At 43.7% G+C, this 17530-nt stretch overlaps 1 protein-coding gene across 5 annotated transcripts in view; it reads left to right on the forward strand.

Moving 5' to 3' along the window:
- Positions 1-17530, forward strand: part of SARDH (sarcosine dehydrogenase) — a 1294294-nt gene that overhangs the window by 130796 nt on the left and 1145968 nt on the right. The gene's annotated exons all lie outside the window — the stretch shown is intronic.

Consider the following 17530-nt stretch of genomic DNA (forward strand, 5'->3'; position numbering starts at 1 on the left):
CCTAAGCTTACACTTCTGCGCTAGACTCTGGGATGGGTGGAGTGTTCAAACTGGGAGTAGAGGAGTTGGAAACTGCTGGCTGTGAATTCTGGTGTTGAGGGGCCGTTCAATGAATTGCATGAGCTACTGGTGTATGCATCCAATTTCGAGGTTAAAAATGTACAAAGGTGCTACATTGGATTTCATGTTTTCTGGCTTTTTTCTTCTTTTCCTCTTATAAATTGATCAAGGTCATGGTATGTTTTTTTTTTTTTTTTCCGCACCCAATTACTTCATGTGGTTCTAAAACAGTTACAATGTTGCTGCACCTATAACGTGTACTACTTTTGACGCAGAAAGGACTGGCTATAGGACTATTATCCAGGGTCTGACTGAGACATAAAATGATCTCGGGTATAAATGAAAAAGTGGCCCACAGTTGCAAATGTCAATTAATTCCATTTGTGACAGACCGAGTAGTACCCAAGGGCGAGGGTCAAAACTACTAGGTGCACAGTTAAGTAATTTATCAAAATGGCCCAGACCAGCATTTCGCGATTTCTGGTTCGGGCACTGCCCTATAGGCCAGTCCGACCCTGCTATTTAGTATCAGACATATTACAGGATAGATTAGTGAGAAAGGCTAATGGTGTTTGGGGGGAGGCATGAGGGAGAGTGGGGGGGGTTGTGGAAGCGTGAGTACAAGGATGGAAGCAATACTGGAAAGAGAAAGGGAAATGGAAGAAGGCAGAGGGCGCTGGAGATGCTGAATTGAGCGTGAGAGCGACCGAGGGGAAGGGGTAATGGCGTCACCAGCAATGGAACTCATCAACCGCCAAGATGACAGCGAAGACCTGCTAAGTGTGTGTGTGTGTGTGTGTGTGTGTGTGTGTCTACATATCACCACCGGTTTCTGGCGCTCTACATCTTGAATCTGTCCTCATGAGGTGATTTTAGTAATACTCCGTTCCCTCTCACAATCGTGGTCTGCCTGAAAAGTAACTACGGAGTAAGTACATCGTGTAGGGCATTACCTCCATAAGGCGCTACTGCCGCTTGTTTCTTCTCGCTCCAGTGGTCAATACACACGAGTTTCTGGAATAATATGCAGAAACACAGGTTTAAGTGATATTCTGGAACGCCACTTTTTTGTTTTTTCACTCTGATCATGTTGAATGCGTTTACCATACGCCAATCCTCTCGCACCTGAACAGGACAATTAGATATTCATGGTATATTGATCCTTGATTTCGCGCCCCTAGACACAGTGCCATTAAATTGAAATAAAATCACATTCTTTGAATCTTTGGGGTGCAGCTTGCTGAGCTGTATGCAACAACTTTGATATATGAAACAGTAGTGGTCCCATTTTGCTTACAATGTAGTGAACCATTATCTATGCACGTGCACAAAACAAAGACCTGTTACAAAGTATCCAGGGACCCACGCTCTTGGTCTCAAACTGGGGTTTCGGAAGTGTATCGTCTTTAAGTGTTTAAATGGTATTGCGCCTCTGTATCTGAGAGCTGATTCAGCCATATCTACCTGTGAGACAATTACGCTCTAGTGATGGTCATCTTTTGACATTCAGTACATAAATCACGGGGTGACATGTTTTCTGTTTTGGCCCAAAATTGTGGAACTCCTTGCCATTAGGCATAAGGACCCTGAGTTCACTTCAGTTTCGTCGAGCCTTGAACTTTTTTTCAGATAGATTAGTGTTACACCTATGAGTTCCTGTATGGATCTAGCTGTGTTCTTTACCAATTGCTGTGTTCATCTGTGCCGCTATACGGTTTGGTCTGTTTTGTGCGCATTTTATAAATGCCAAAATACAAATGCAAAAGTACTTTTTGTTCAAAGGAGTACAGCAGTAGAGCAATCCTCGCCTATTGGTTTACACCAAAAATAAAAGATAAATGTTTCGGGTTTAAGCCTAAAAAAAAGTCTAGGTCTACCGCTGTCTGTTCGTTGGGGGCTGAGAAATGTACACAGCTGGCGCTTAATCTCTAAATAAGGGCAGGCCGGTGGGTGGGCTTCTGCTCGCAGTGCCAACCAACTTGAGGTTGCAGTGGCAACTTCGCCTTGATTGATTGTTGGGGAGGTGTCTTTACTAGACATGGCAGATATGGATTTACAAAACAAAAAAACAGAACGTTATGGTTGTCGTCAGCCCTTCCAATAAGGGGTGCATCTGCCACTTTTACTCCCTACAAATTCACAAACTCCCCAAAAATGAGAGTAAAACACACGCACACCTCCCTAGAAGAAACCACCATTCCTGCTTGATCTGAAGAAGTAGACCTGTATGTATTTAATGTGCATGAAGAACTAGGTGCAAAGAATAACAATAATTACCCCAGGGTTCCTTAATCAGTAACATGTCAAGCTCAGGATGGGGATGCAGAATAACTCGAACACCAAATAATCAGACTGACTCAGGAAGTTGGTAAAGTCTCATCCGACTGTTTTATTATCAATTGTCTAAAACCGGGAATGAGCTCTCAAACTCACTCAAAGCATTTAATTAACAACATAGATTTTATACTAAAAGGTCGTCCTACTACGTGGCAAACAAGACAAATGTACGGGGGGTTGTGATGGGCTTAACAGGAACATCGAAGTATACTTTCTATAAGGGAATGGGTTGTGAATGTGATTGGGTCTCTATAGTCAGGTGGACAATTTATGCCCACCACCAGTGCAAGCCATCTTCATTAGTTTTTCGATACATGGTACATCATTGGCTCTTCAAACTATAAGCCTCTTCGTTAAATGGCCTTCTATAATTGGTTGGCACGCTTGTGCCCATCCTGAACATTTGCAGCACGAAAGCTAGCACCCCAGTTGCCAGTAGATGGACTTGACAGTGTCTCCTCACCCAATTAGCCCGACATCCATCATCACCCATGCCTTCTGACATGCGGATTGTCTTTGTACTTTGCCTTGCAAAGTATCCTTGTTCCTGAGAATATACAGGAGTGTGAGCACATTCTTATCTCAAGTCTAGAGCTGCATGCCCAGTTTCTATTTCTACCATACCCCATGTGACGGGAGACTGCAATCCGGCTCCTTTCCTTGCATTTAATTGTATTAAATTAATAAAACTTGGCACTCATGATGTTTCTTCCTCGCATCTTAACAAGGGATGTTCCAGCTCCTCATGTTCACTCTTCAAGGATAGATAACCAGTTCTTGGCCGCTCCAGCCTTTGACACCAGAGAAGACAGCCTTCTGTCTTTCCTTGATCTTCAGCTGCTTTCTTGCTGAGACGCAGCTTCCGATCCTTCTTTCTCTGTGGGGTTAAGCTTACTAAAATTGGGTCATCGAATGTCCAGATTCTATATAGTGGCGGCACAGCCTGCAATCTATTCACTACATATAGCCAGCCTTTATGATTACTTAGTCTACTCGCGTTGCTGCATCTGTACAGTTATAAAACGGCTTGCATTTTCTGCAGTGCTTTTCACACATGTAATCTTCACTTCGCACATGAAAGTTACTTGATTCTTTTACTTGGTCATCAGACTCTATAAATTCTCTTCAGCCACACTTCGCAGTGCGTCATGGTCCTCTCTTGTGACCTCACCAAATTCTCCTCCTCATCTTCATATTCCTTTGGGGATCACTACGGGGATACATCAGATGGGTAGCCCTTATCTTTCCACAGTGGATCCCTGCCACTATCATTCCACTCGGTTCTACTCCTTCTGAATGCCTTGTTTGCAGGCTTGCGCACTCTCTCTCTCACCTTGTCTCCTAGCCACTCTTACTGTTGCTACTCTCTACCGCCCACCTGGTCAAATCACCTCTTTTCTCTCTGAGTGGGCTGATCTTGCCTCCTCCCTCCTTGCCTCTTCCACTCAACTCCTCCTCCTAGGCAACGCAACATCCACCTCGATTCTCCCTGTTCCTCCTCAGTGCTCTTTTGTGACCTCTGCAATTCCCTCTCCCTCTCCCTCTCCCTCTCCCTCTCTATCCTCCCATCTGGCCCGACTCAATCTGCAGGACGCACACTTGATGTTTTGATCTCCTCTGGCCTCCCCCCTCTAGCCCTCTGACCACTCCTCTCTCCTGGAGTGACCACTGCCTCCTCATCTCTTCACCCGCCCCCCAAGCCAAGCCTACCCCTACATTGCCACCTACCTTCTCGGGCATCCGGCCCATGAAGAGTCTGTCGGTGGAGGCTTTTGCTGCCACCTTCTCACACCACCCCCTTGCTCCTCTTGCCGACTTACACCCTGACTCAGCCCTGTCCCTTCTCTTCTATCTCTGATACTCTTGATGTTCTTGCCCCTGTCATAAGGATCCGCTTGAAGCCCAAAGCAAAGTGCACTTCCTGGTATGACTCAGACCTAGCTTCACTTAAACGTAAGTGTAGGGTGGCTGAGAGAAAATGGAGGGCTTCCTGTTCATCCTCTGACAAACTGGCCTGTCACCTACTCCAAAGGCAATACCGACTCTGTCTGCACCAAGAAGAGTCCACATTCAAGACCATGTCTCTGCGGCATCGAACAACTCGGCCAAACTCTTTAAAATCTGCAAGGAGCTGGCCAACCCTGCTGCAGCCTACTCCTCCCCTTGCCTCCCGGGCTCTCTGCAATGCCCTTGCCTCTCACTTTATCTCAAAAGCACAAGACATCCTGTCCACCCTTGGCTCCACTCCCTCATCTCCCCTATGTTTGTGCTTGCTGACCCTTCTATCCCCCACCCTCCTTGTCCGTCCTTCTTTTCTCCCCTGATGAGGTCGCTAGACAAAATTGATCTATGAAAGCCTCGTCACAACAGGTTCATCCCTGTTCTTCTAAAACCATCCAGGACGACATTGATACCCTTGCTGATTTTCGCAACATCTCCTTCACCTCAGGATCTTCCCCTTCCCTCTGAAGCACACCCTTGTGCATCCTCTTCTCAAGAAACCCACAGCTGATCTTTCTTGTTCAGCCAACTTTTGCCCAATTTCCATTACTCCCTTTTCTGGGCAAACTCCTGGAAAAGCTGGCCATCTCTCAGCTTAACCTTCATTCAGATTCTGTTGGCTGTCTCCATGACCATCAGTCTGGCTTCAGAGCTGGCAGAAGCATGGAAACTGCTCTCCTGAACATCTGTGAAGATCTGCTCTCCAACCTTGATTCTAACATTCCCTCTGTCCTCATCCTACTCGATCTCTTCTCTGCCTTCGACACGGTCAACCATACCATTCTGCTCAACTGTCTCCATGGCAACCTGTGTATCAGCGATCAAGCTCTGACCTGGCTGACCTCTTTCCTCTCTGATCGACCCTCCGAGGTCAAACTATCTTCCTCTCTACCTGTGGTGTTCCCCAGGGGTCTAACCTCTCGCCCTGGCTTTTCAACCAATACCTGGCAACTCTTACCCACTGCATTGTCATCTTCTGCTCAAATTTCCAGTACTACGCTGATAACGCTGAACTTATTTTCAGGCTGCGCTCGGCCACCTCCTCTCACACTCTCATCTCTGGTGTGCCGCTAACGATCTTTGTCTGAATGCCAGCAAGACAGAGATCCTCCTCATCGGCACACCATCACCATCCTTTCCCCTCACTCTGGCTGGCCTCCCGTGGCCCTCCTCCTATCCCCCCTTGCGAGGCTAAGAACCTCTGGGTCATCTTTGATTCCACACTGTCCTTCTCCGCCAACATCTGTCTCTAAAAAGTCAAACTTCCTACTGCACCTCCTCAGAGGTACTCTGCATTTCCTCTCCTTCCCCCAGAAGCTCACTGTCTCCCAAGCTCTTGTTCTCTCTAGGTTTGTCTATTGCAACAGCCTCTTTCTAAATGTATCTGCCTCTACTCTCTGCCCTCTGCAACTAATCCAGAATACGACTGCAAGATTTGTTCTTGGCCTCAAGCCCTGTGATCGTATTTCTCCAACTCTGAAATCTCTCCATTGGCTCCTAGTGGATTCAAGGATTACATGCAAAACCCTCTGCATTGTCCACAAGGCTTTCTGGGGCCTGGGTCCAAAATAACTTAAGCTAGCTTTCCGCAAATACCTCCCCCCCCCGCCCCCTTCTCGAGCGCTTCGCTCCTCTACCTCCAACTCCCTCAGGGTCAGTCATTTTTTGAAGAAATGAGCCGGGGTTAGATCCCTGTCTGAGAAGTCAGGCGTGACGTTTGCTTTTCGCTTATGTGGATTGGGACTTGGACTGATAACGGAGCCTGCGTGTCTCCAGGAGGAGTGCATTCACTGCAACGCCATGCGGATACTGGCCCTTTAAAAGTAACTAGCTCAACATTCATATGGACATATTAGGGAGGCTGTGATTCTCAACCCTGTGTGTGGACACCGGTGGGGGTGTATTGTCCGCCTAGTGACGCTAGATGCGAGCGAAAGGCTTATTTATCGTTAAGTCCTTCCTTTATTTTTCTGCCCCCCTTTTAGTCAACCTGCCTGATGGAATAGATCCCACCCACTAGCTCTGCGAGTGGCCCAACAAATACCCAGCAGCCAGGGCACCTTGCACGCACACTGTGGAAGTACATGGAAGTACTGTTTAATGTGCATGGTGCGAGGTGTGCAGCTGAAAGTCCTTTGCCCATAAGAGTGGTGGGAGCGAACCCTCTGTCCCTGAGAGACGAATAAGGTAATACAGGTGGGCGCCATAGCTCGGTCTAAATTGTTAGTTTTACTGGAATCTAACGTACAGGATATAAGGTGGAGTAGAGCACCTCATAAATAATTGGGACCGCAATTGCTTATAATCCGAATAGAAATGGAACTACGGTCCATTAATGTGAAAGCAAAATCAGAGATGGTGCAGATTGAGAAAATGATGCGGCCCAATAGAACTTGCAAAGGTAAGGTAATAGGCAAACAAGGACTGTTGCCTGAGAGTAAGTTGGCAAAAGTGACAAGATTAACAAGATTGAAAAACTATCCCAGGTGAATTGCACTCCACTCACTGACCTGGAAATAAATGATTGCAGATCTGAAATGGTAGAAGACCTAACATTGAGACTGCCTTGTATAGGGACTAAGTTACTCACTCGAATGCTGCAGGAGCCCAAAAATAACAAAATAGAGAATGAAGTGAAGACAGCTAGTACCTCATGTATCATGTGTGTGTGTAGAGAGATTGTAAAATGGGGTAGAAAAGATGCTGTTCACCTTTAAAATAAACTGTCCGCCTCCTAAAGGTACTCCGGTCCACTGCACATGGTCTGAGATCTGAATAATCGGATAGATAATTTAACCTTACGTGGTTATTTGGTTATAACTTTTTTCATTATTTCTATACACTAAGTAGAGACAATTTTGTTCATACAAAAAACATTAATAAGTGACAATATTCGAAGTTTAACACAAGAACTTAATGTATTCTTAATTGGATGGCCCAACGCGTTTTGAGCTTTCACTCTTCATCAGGGGCAGAATGGATAGTTCAGTTTCTACAAAAGTAAAACATCAAAACATTAATAAGGTACATAGTTTTTCATTCTAATGATGCAATAACACCTGTATAATACAAAGACAAGCTATATGGTGTGAAACTTTGTACCAAATCCAATCGGGGTACAATGTGGTCACATAGTGTGATATTAAGTAGTACTGATATCATATATATTTGTACATAATTTGCTTGACATTCTCACGTTTTTAGAGCTGCCTCTAGAGTGTGAAAAAAAAAAAAAACCTTTTAGAAACCTAGGAATATATCCCATGTGCTAATAGGTAAGATTGAACTTTCAATTCAAGAAAACTGACCTTGTTTTTAAAGTGTATCTTTTCAAAGGAATTGATTGATTGGGAGTAAACGGCTAACGTTTTTCGGCGTGTAAATAAAGAAACCGAGTCCATCCAAGGGAACAGGTCACTAACTGGTGAAATAATGAAAAGTGATAAAAAATTGTAAAATTATATCCGATAGACTTGGCTACAATTAGCGCAAGAAGCAAAGGTAAATGCTAACCTTGGATTCAAAGATGTCGTGGTTAAACTCGGGGCATGGCTGTAAATGGAGGCCCCATGGAGTTGAGAAGGAGTAATGACCCTGATAGACGACGGTCCCGGGAATAGGTTAAGGAACTGGATCCCAACCCAAGTAGATCGCCTGGGAGGGAAACAAGAACACAAAGGTTCTGCATCAGATGGTGTCACTTGGCGAATGGGTGACAACATGTATCTAGCTAGATTGAGACTTGCTTGTTTAAATATACGCTGTGTTCAAAGAGCGCTCTGAGGAATCGCGAGGACCCGCTGGAGCTTCCGCCGCTGCGAGTGGAAGATGGTGAACTGTCCTGAATTGTTTACTATAACAACATCATAGTGGTGACGTGTTCACGTCGTGGCGTGGTTGCGTCAGAGGCATCTGGCGAACCGTATGCGTGATGTCGGGCGACCTAAGTAGAAAGGTGTAAAAAGCTAACGTGATCACGTAATAGTGTCTGATGTCATAATGCGCATGCGGAGTGTCTAGAGAGTATGGAGTCTTAAACTCCTTAGTAAATATGTGTGTGTATACGTGAGTGCCGATCATGAATACCCAATAAGCTTACGATACGTAAGCGGAATAACGTGTCTTGGTAATAGGGGTGACATGTCAAGGATAATCATGGTGTTATATCAACATGCAATATTAATGCAAAAGATGGTGTAATGTGCGGCCGGAATGCCTAAAATGGTGTATGGTTGATCAAAAGGTAATTATCATGTGTAATGATAATGATGTGTTATTTATATAGCGCCTCAATCCAAACCCCGCACCTCAAACACCTTTTAAATAATCATTAGATTCACCTCCTAAAGGTAAGAAGAATTACATGGGCTGTACATTAATAGAGAATGGGAATTATATGCCGAGCTGGATTGAGAAGCAACCGAGCGAGCCCTTTACGTGTATAGACATTCAAGATATAGAGAGTCGTGACATGACAATCTGTTTTCTCTGAGCTCCCACTTAGTGACAATAGAGAGGATGGTCATTGACCCAGTATCGGGTCTAATAGTATACACTGAGGTACCTAGTGTGAACACAGACCTGTTAGATAACCGGCAACATTTGTGGATGAATACTTATAACACCACTGTCAATAGCACACAATCCTGTATTAATTAGAGTTTTGCCCCTCTAAAAAAATGAGGAAATATGGGAAGCCTTAGAGTGCTCACAGAGTTGGTTGATAGATGCAAAACTATAGAACGGAAGTTGGATATCCAGTCTGTTCTGTTACATAAGAGTATTAACAAAGGACATAAAACCTGTAGAGAAATAGGAAATGACGCAGAGGTATCTTATCTGGAGGCGCATTCAAAAGAGCCCGAAGCTGGGTTGGCATCCTTGGCTACTGGGAACCTGCAAAGTGATATCTCTGCGGGGTATACAATAGCCGGTGAAGCAAGGGCAGAGGGATATTGGGGGAGGCAGAGAAATGGGGCGGGGGGGGAGGATTAGGAAACGTCTGAATCAGAAATTGATGCAAGCAGTAATGTTTACTAATATACAAGATGGAAGTAGAAAGAATGGCTGTATAGCAAGAGAAGCCGCCAACTCTAATATTGTGGCCGAACCAGTTCGCCCCACCCCTCCACAGATGTTAAACTGGGGTATAGTAGGCCCAAATCCTTCCACCTCACAAAGGAACCAAACTTCTTAGGCATACCCACCGTAGCCATTCATGCGCCAGCTGAGAACGCGATGCCTAAAAGATTGCACAAGAAATTGGCGTAAATGCATAAACCGGCCCTGGTTATAGAACCTTCCTGCAAGCCCCCAAACCCCACATTAGATGATTGGGTAATGCCAATCAAAAACAAAAAGGAGAAGAATTTAAAAAAATAAACAAAACAGATGGGATTACCACTAAAGTGCTGAAAGCGAAAAAAAGTTTATTTCACGAAGAGGCCTCGGGAGATATCGATGAGCAGGCTTGCTTGAGCTGCCCAGACGTGCCAGCATCTGGTACTACGGGTGAGACACTAGGAAACAAATCTGTGCATTTTCAAGATAAAGAAGGGGGCCGATGATAATGAAACCACTTATAGGAAAGTGTTGAAAAATTGGTGACAAGGCAGGTGCTCTGTTACCAGTCAAGTTAAGCTTCTCCTCCAAAACGCACGTTTTCATGACTCCATCAATCTTCTTGGAGGCTGTGTTTCTTTGCTGTTTCAGGCATGTCTTCATTTCCTTTTCAGGTTTTATAGGAAAGACCCGAAGAATTTTGTGACGGCATTACAGTTTCAAGAAATTTAAAAAGTCCAACTCAATTGAGATTCTTAATAGACACTGTATTGTTGAGCTATGTGCCAACCTGGTGCCTTTACAGATGGTGAGATTGAGTGATTTCAAGATTGTAGATCAATTGGTGACCCCTATGCTCGTGACAACTAATGTGTGGTGTGCAGATAATGCATTACTGGAGTTCATATTAAGTCACCGTGATCCATTTATCAAGCTTGGGTATACATGCACTGAAACATCGATGCGCAGGGTGAAGAATTGGAAGCTGGCAATTGATGTGAAATGTAAAAACAATAATGTAGCAAAAGCTGAGTGAGCCTAGTGGAAATTAACATCTACCACTGACTAAGGGAAGCTTGGTGCTAAAAGAAAGATCAAGAACTGTAAGAAATCCCAAGCTTGATCAGATAGCTGAGACAAGTAGTGAAGGCAAGATTGAAGGTTACTGGCAGTGGTTACCGTTGGAATTTTAAATCTCAATTTGACCAACGTCCCTGATGAATTGGATATGACCTCTTGGAACACCTGTGGCAACCTGCATTATGCAAGTGGCGACGGTCTGCTGGCTAACCTACACAGATTTTGCATCTTAGCATTACAGGAAACATGAACCTTGCGATATCGATGGATGGTGCTGTTTACAAAGTTTAGCGGTGAAAGGGAAGAGAGGATGCCTAAAAGGCAGCTTATTAACAGCCACAAAACATCCATGGTCTGGAGACAAATCCATCTGGTCAACAGACATGGTGTTAGTAGTGAAGGTTAACACCACCCTTCCTCAATTCCTGCATCCATTTGTGATAAACCTATATAACCCGCCGAATGGGACACATAATAAATCCGACTGGGCTAGAATAGAAAAAATATTAAATTAATGTGATCCCGAGTTACCTGGTATAATAGCCGGGGACTCTAATGCTAGGATTATTCTGCCTGAAGATAATGAACCACAAGAGAGGTGTTCAGGTCCTATTGAAAATGGATTCTCTAATAGATATGGTAGACCATGGGGGAACCTGATATTGAAACATCATTTAATCATGCTAAATGGTAAAACCAAAGGGGAAGCTAAACGGATTGCAGCCTATCGACTATAGATTACATCATAGTGGATGAAAAAGCCAATAAATTGGTGCTTGATATGGCGATTGACTGCCGAGTCAGTAAAGTGACCATCTACCACTTTATGTAATGCTGGAATACCCAAAGGTAGAGACTACATATCATCTGTGTGGCAACATTGAGGTCAATAATGCAGCTAATCGGATAATCTGGAATCCCACCAAATTAGAAAAAGCTAATGTTATTGCAGTAAAGGAATTGAAAGCATTTGCAGACCAATTGGAGAACAAATCAGATGAAGTCGCAAATGACACAATCTGTAAATTTGAACATCTGGTGAATAAAATTAAAGTAGTCTCTACCTGTAAACGGAAGTATTGCAGCAATAGTGAAAGATGGAATGTGTCTCATGGAAAACACAATACCTACGACTGGGAAATAATTAAAGCCAAAAGATCACTGAGACAATCCATAAAATCGGTAGTTAAATCGCAAAAGTGTGATGCCCCAACACAGATAAGATGGGCAAAAAAAACAATATGGGAAATGGCTTTGCAGCCATGAGATAAGGTGAGGGAAGTATGGCGAAAGATTGCTGTGCATGCCCTGAGTAACATTCACCATGGTATGTGGAAGGCAATAAATGTTGCTGAAAAAAAGAAGCCCACCCATTAACAGTTTAGTAGAAACTGATTGGATAATGCATGTAAAAAACACCATTGGACCGAATATAGTTGTAGGTGAAGGATTCAAAGTAACCCAGTCGATATGCCATGGGATCTTTACGGAGGTTTCCTTAAGAAGAGCGATTGACCAACTACATATATCCAGGGCAACTGGCCCTGATGGGACCTGTAATGCCCTCTTACGCTGAGCACCTGAGGAATGGGCAAAAGCACTGGTTATTTTGTTCCGATGGATAGGCAAAAATGGGACGATTCCTGAATCCTGGTGAGACAGTATCATTCTCCCTGTACATAAAAAAAAAAAGTAGAAAGACCCCGAAAACTATAGAATGCTCGCTATGCTGGACATTCCAGCAAAACATTTTGTGAAAGTATTACTGGAAGAATTGAATGAGTGGATAATCGAAAAAAGATCCTCCCGATGAATCAATCGAGCTTTCGTGCTAAATCCTCCACGATTCACGATATCATAAATCTAGTGTTTGCAGTGTAGTATTCATGGAAAGTGCGTAAACGTCCGGTGTATGCGGTATTCATTGATTTCTACAGCCGTGTTTGATACATTGTGAGAAATTATGGTTAAAGCTAATTAAATGGGGGATTCTGCCAGGACTACTTTACATGATCCAACTGTTATACTCTGATACATCGGTTAAAATTCGACTGGATGGTGAAGGCCGACTATCTGAGGCAATCCCCACAGTACATTAAGTGAAACCAGGCTGTAGCTTAGCAGCCATGCTATTTAATTTGTATTTAGCCAACTGTCTGTCTGAGATGGGGGTAGCGGCTGATGCGGTAAAGATCGGCAATATCCAGGTATCCTGGTTGGGATATGCCGACGATTTAGTCTTGTTAGATTATACACCTGCGGCCCTTCAAAATGGGCTAAATTGTCTGATCCAATTTGCTGACAGCAATGGGTTGGTTATACATATAACTAAAACAAAGGTGATGACCTTCTTGGGTACTATAAAGCAATCACGCTCTAACAAGTTTAAGTGGATGATGAAGAATGCTGTGATTGAAGTAGTTTAATGCTACAGATACCTAGGAGTGTTCATGGACTATAATCATGGAAACCGCACTGGAGTGAGACCAATCTTAAATGTATAAAAATAGCAGGAGCCTTGAGTCAATTCATTGGAAGACCAGGTGGTTTCTCTGTGAACACCATACTATTACTCTATTCCAGCAAAATATCTAGTTTGCTTTATGCGGCAGATGTATGGGGGACTACGTTTTTAAATGAAATAAGTAAGTTGGCAGGAAAAAGCCTCAAATGGCTTTTTAGACTACCCACCGCAGTAACATGTGAATACATTTTATTAGAATGTGATTTTAGATATGCTAGAGACATTTTAGAGTACAAAGCTGCTATGTTGTATGTGAAATTGAGCACTTTGACTATTAACACATTAGTGGTGGAATTGATGAATAGTTTTAATAAAGGGGAGAAATTTAGTAATTTTAAAACATTGAATGTACTGTATTGATCATATGCTAAATGGCCAAAGGCAATTCTGACAGCTAGTTGCGAGATTCACATGCGAAGTGAAAAAGCTATTACAACTTGCAATTTATGGATTTGCTAAAGAAAGAGACTTGACATATTTGGCCACCATGTCATCCAGCGGCCTGTTTCTAGAACAGTGGACAATGGAGGCAAAGAAACCTAGATATCAATACGCGTTTCCCCATCAGGCAACAGTGGGAGGATACCTCATGTTCAAATTTAATAGATGCGAGACAATGGGAGCCAACATTGCTATTAAGAAAAGCTTGATTATGCAGATTGTGTGGATTGCCAAAAACTGAGACCGCAAAACATTTGATATGCTATTGTGAAAGCCTCAACCAGTTGCGTGAAAAATATCTAAGATATAAGAACTCCTGCCTAGAGGAAAAGATAGAAAAAATATGGCAACGATTGATGGAAGGGAATAATATTAACTTGATTTTTCACATGTTGAAATTTTATGAGCTGATTTTTAACATTTTAAGAGCTATCTGATAGGATTTATGTATGATAAACTGACTGCTTAGAATTGATGTTAGAAATGGAAAGATGATTGTGTTTTATATGTAAAACCTGTTAGAACATATTATTAATAAATAAAGATCCCTGTCTTCAGCTGGGGCCTCCCTCTGGAACAGCCTCCCTGCCACTCCAAAACTTTGAGAACCATCTCTGGTTCCGGAAGCAGCTCAAGACCTTCCTCTTTGCTTCTGCCTTTGCCTCCCTTTCCCCTGCTGATCTGTTCTCTCTCGGCACTGTGCACCTGGCCACCCTCTGTCCTCACGGCCCAGGTACCTGCTTACCCTGCCACCCTCCCGCACTGCCTCCGGGCCACCCCTTGCATTGTGGCCTGTATCTGTACCCATGCTGTCCCCCCCCACCTTTTTTTCTTCCTGAATTTCAGACCTACCCTGTCTGCTGCCTTAAACCCTGCACTTGCCACTTGCTGGCTGCACTACCATTGTTTGTTGCCTTATAGTTGCCTTGCTTTATTTATTCTCTCTCCTTGCTCCGCACTCTCCATTCTCCCCCTTCCATGCACTTGTGCGTTCTCAATGTCACTGGGCCTAGTAAGATCGTTGTTTTGTTCTCCCCTGTTCCCCTTCCCTTGTCGCGCTCTGAAACACTTGTGTATGAGCGCGATAGAAATAAAATGTCAATATCAATAGGGTTTTCTTAATGGATACCATTTCTCAAAGACTTGTTGTGGAATTCCAACATATAGGAAGGATGGGGGTGGGACTTAACATTTCCAAACTCCAGCTAAAACATATATTTTTACTCGCTTATAAAATCTTTGCATTGGTAATTGGACTTAAATTTGTATTTACTCTCAACCTTTAATAGAGTAAAATACTCCATCCTATCTGGAGCACTGGATAATTGCTTCTTTAAACAAATCTTCATTATCAATTTCTTCTGATCTCTAGGTGCCAAGATGAACATTTTGACTGAGTGCCCACAGAAAATGGAGAAAAAATTGTATTCATATGGTAAAGTGATGGCCAAATGCAATCAAATCATCACAGAACGGATGTACGTTAATGACAACCACTGAAGATCTTCTGTTTGCACTGAGTGCAAGCACTTTTCCGTGGCAATTGACTTTTCCATTGCCTTGCCCCGATGAGGCTGTTAGGTGATGACCTTGCTGTTGACCTCTTAGGGCTGGCTGCCCCACTGCTCTGGCTACTATGTAGCAATGATCACTGTCTTGTGGCAGTGTGTGCTTAAGACTCTGTGAAGGGGCACCATGGTGTACACCAATTTATTGGTGCAAACGATGTAGGTGGCATAGCAGAAGGAACTAAGTGGAAGCACCCAGTTTAAAAGACCCTGCATGTCCCCAGGAGTGCCCCTTCCTGCACAGGCTCTGCAAATGGTCATACTGACACTGGCACACAATGTGTGCCTGTTTGCATGCTGAATTCGTGAGCTATACCAGTTTACCTGCGCGCAACCCACTCTGCTATGGCACTGCTGCCAAGTTATTAGAGTAGCTAGGCTGAAAATAACTGTGTGCTGGCATGACCAGCACGAGTACCCTGTGCCGGGATCGTTCAGATCACCGTTATTCATAAAACTTTATAACTAGCACAGCAGCGCCAACATGACTCATGCTGTTGCTTGATGTGTAATACGGGCTGACCATTCGATTAAAAAGTTGTCAAAACATCCCATTCTTAATTGAATGAAGTCTGAGACAAAGTGCCAGTGCGCTGAAGAAGTCCCAGGGCTTCACCCTGTCAAACACCCAACAAATAAGGCCCCACTCAAAAACCTCCTTACCCTGGAATCTTGGTGTCCTCCTCAGCCCCTGCTCTTCTATAGTTTCCCAAGACTCCCAAACCCAGCACGATTCTCCAGAAAAGAGAAGCGTCGGACACACTTGAGCTTGGGGCCCTTTCAGAATGTGCATATGTAATGGATGAGATCACACAGATTAATTCTGATTCCAAATAACTGAACCAACTCGGGAAGATGGCAAAGTACTGTTTTATTAACCATTACCTAAAACTGAGTTTACAACGAACATCAACGGACGTACTTTCAATTTCTCTCAGCGATCGTCACACAAATCATAGCTTTTATATCAAAAATATGTCAGATGTCCTACTACGTGGCAATAATGAAAAACCTATCAAGGGTTGGGATTGGCTAAGGGGAATATCGAAGTATACTTTTCTAAAAAGGACTAGGATTGTGGTTGGCTGCCCACTGTTAGGTGGACAACACATGCCTACCTCTAAAACATGTAATCTTCAGAAACATTACATACCGTTTCTCATTGGTTTTCAAACTATACGGTCCTTCGTTATATGGACAATTACAATTGGTTGGCACGCTTTTGCCATTCGAACTGGCGCAAGGAGATAGGGCATGACACTACTTCCCCACCCAATTAGCCCAGCATTTCGTCACCCATGCCTTCTGCCATGAAGATTGTCTTTGAACTTGGCCTTGCAAAGTATCCTCATCTCTTTGGATACATGGGAGTGGGAGCACTCACTATCTTGTTCTATGACTCCAAGTTCAAACTCTATTTTCATCCTTTGCTCACGTGACCGGAGACCAGGATTTGGTCCATTTTGCAGCTTTAAATGAATTAAACTTGGCACTCCTGGTGTTCTTTCTTTGCATGTTAACAAGGAATGATTCATCCTTCGTACATTAGCTCATTTCCTGAATAGATAGCCTACCATGGCAGCTTCAGTCTTGACTCCAAGCCAGACAGCTTTGTCTTTCAGCTCCATGATTCTACTTATTCTTGCTGCAACAGCTTTCCCTTCACGCTTCATGGGTCCTGGCTTACTAAATTCCTGATACCAATATCCAGCTTCTATACAATGTTGGCTTTGACAGCATTCTATTCGCTACGTATAGCCAGCTTCTGTGATAACTTAGTCTACCTTCCGTTTCAGCATCTGTACATTTATTGAACGGTCGATTTTCCACAGCACTTTGTGCACATGAAATCTTTTACATTTGAGGGTTCACTCGATTCTTTACTTCGTTGCTGTCATGGTCATGAAGTCGGGGGCACAGGCATGCAGGGGTCGCATGCACAGGAGACCTGGGGGGACACTGTCCTGGCGCCTTTGGCGCCAGGCTCATCAACAAAAGTAAACAAGAACATCCATTTAACGCCAAAAAGCTTCTATTATGGACATAGCACTTCAGATGCATTAACCTCAAACATTACATCCATTAGCAGGATGCATTAACCTTGAACATTCCATCCATTAAGCAGCCCCAAGTGGATTCTTCGGCGAACCAAGTATTAATCTTTAAACTTTCCGGAACGCCGAAATCTTCATCTTGCCACGGTAACACGACGCGCTCCATCGTCGACAGCAGCGCCTGCAAGGAAAAACAGAAGACTATGTTAGACATTGAAAAAACAGTCCGTTTAAGGTTGCGCTTCACCATACTTCATGCTTTTACTTAAACAATCACTTACCTGCTGTCGAACATTGCGGTAGCATCCATCTTCCATCCGGCCGCGTTTCACAGCTGCATTGAGGCCGCATTTCCATCTAAGGGAAGAAAACAGAAGAGAGACATTATTGCGTGCATAAATAGG

This window comes from Ambystoma mexicanum, chromosome 8, assembly GCF_040938575.1.
Source record: "Ambystoma mexicanum isolate Mex_15411 chromosome 8, UKY_AmexF1_1, whole genome shotgun sequence".
Taxonomy (NCBI): domain Eukaryota; kingdom Metazoa; phylum Chordata; class Amphibia; order Caudata; family Ambystomatidae; genus Ambystoma; species Ambystoma mexicanum.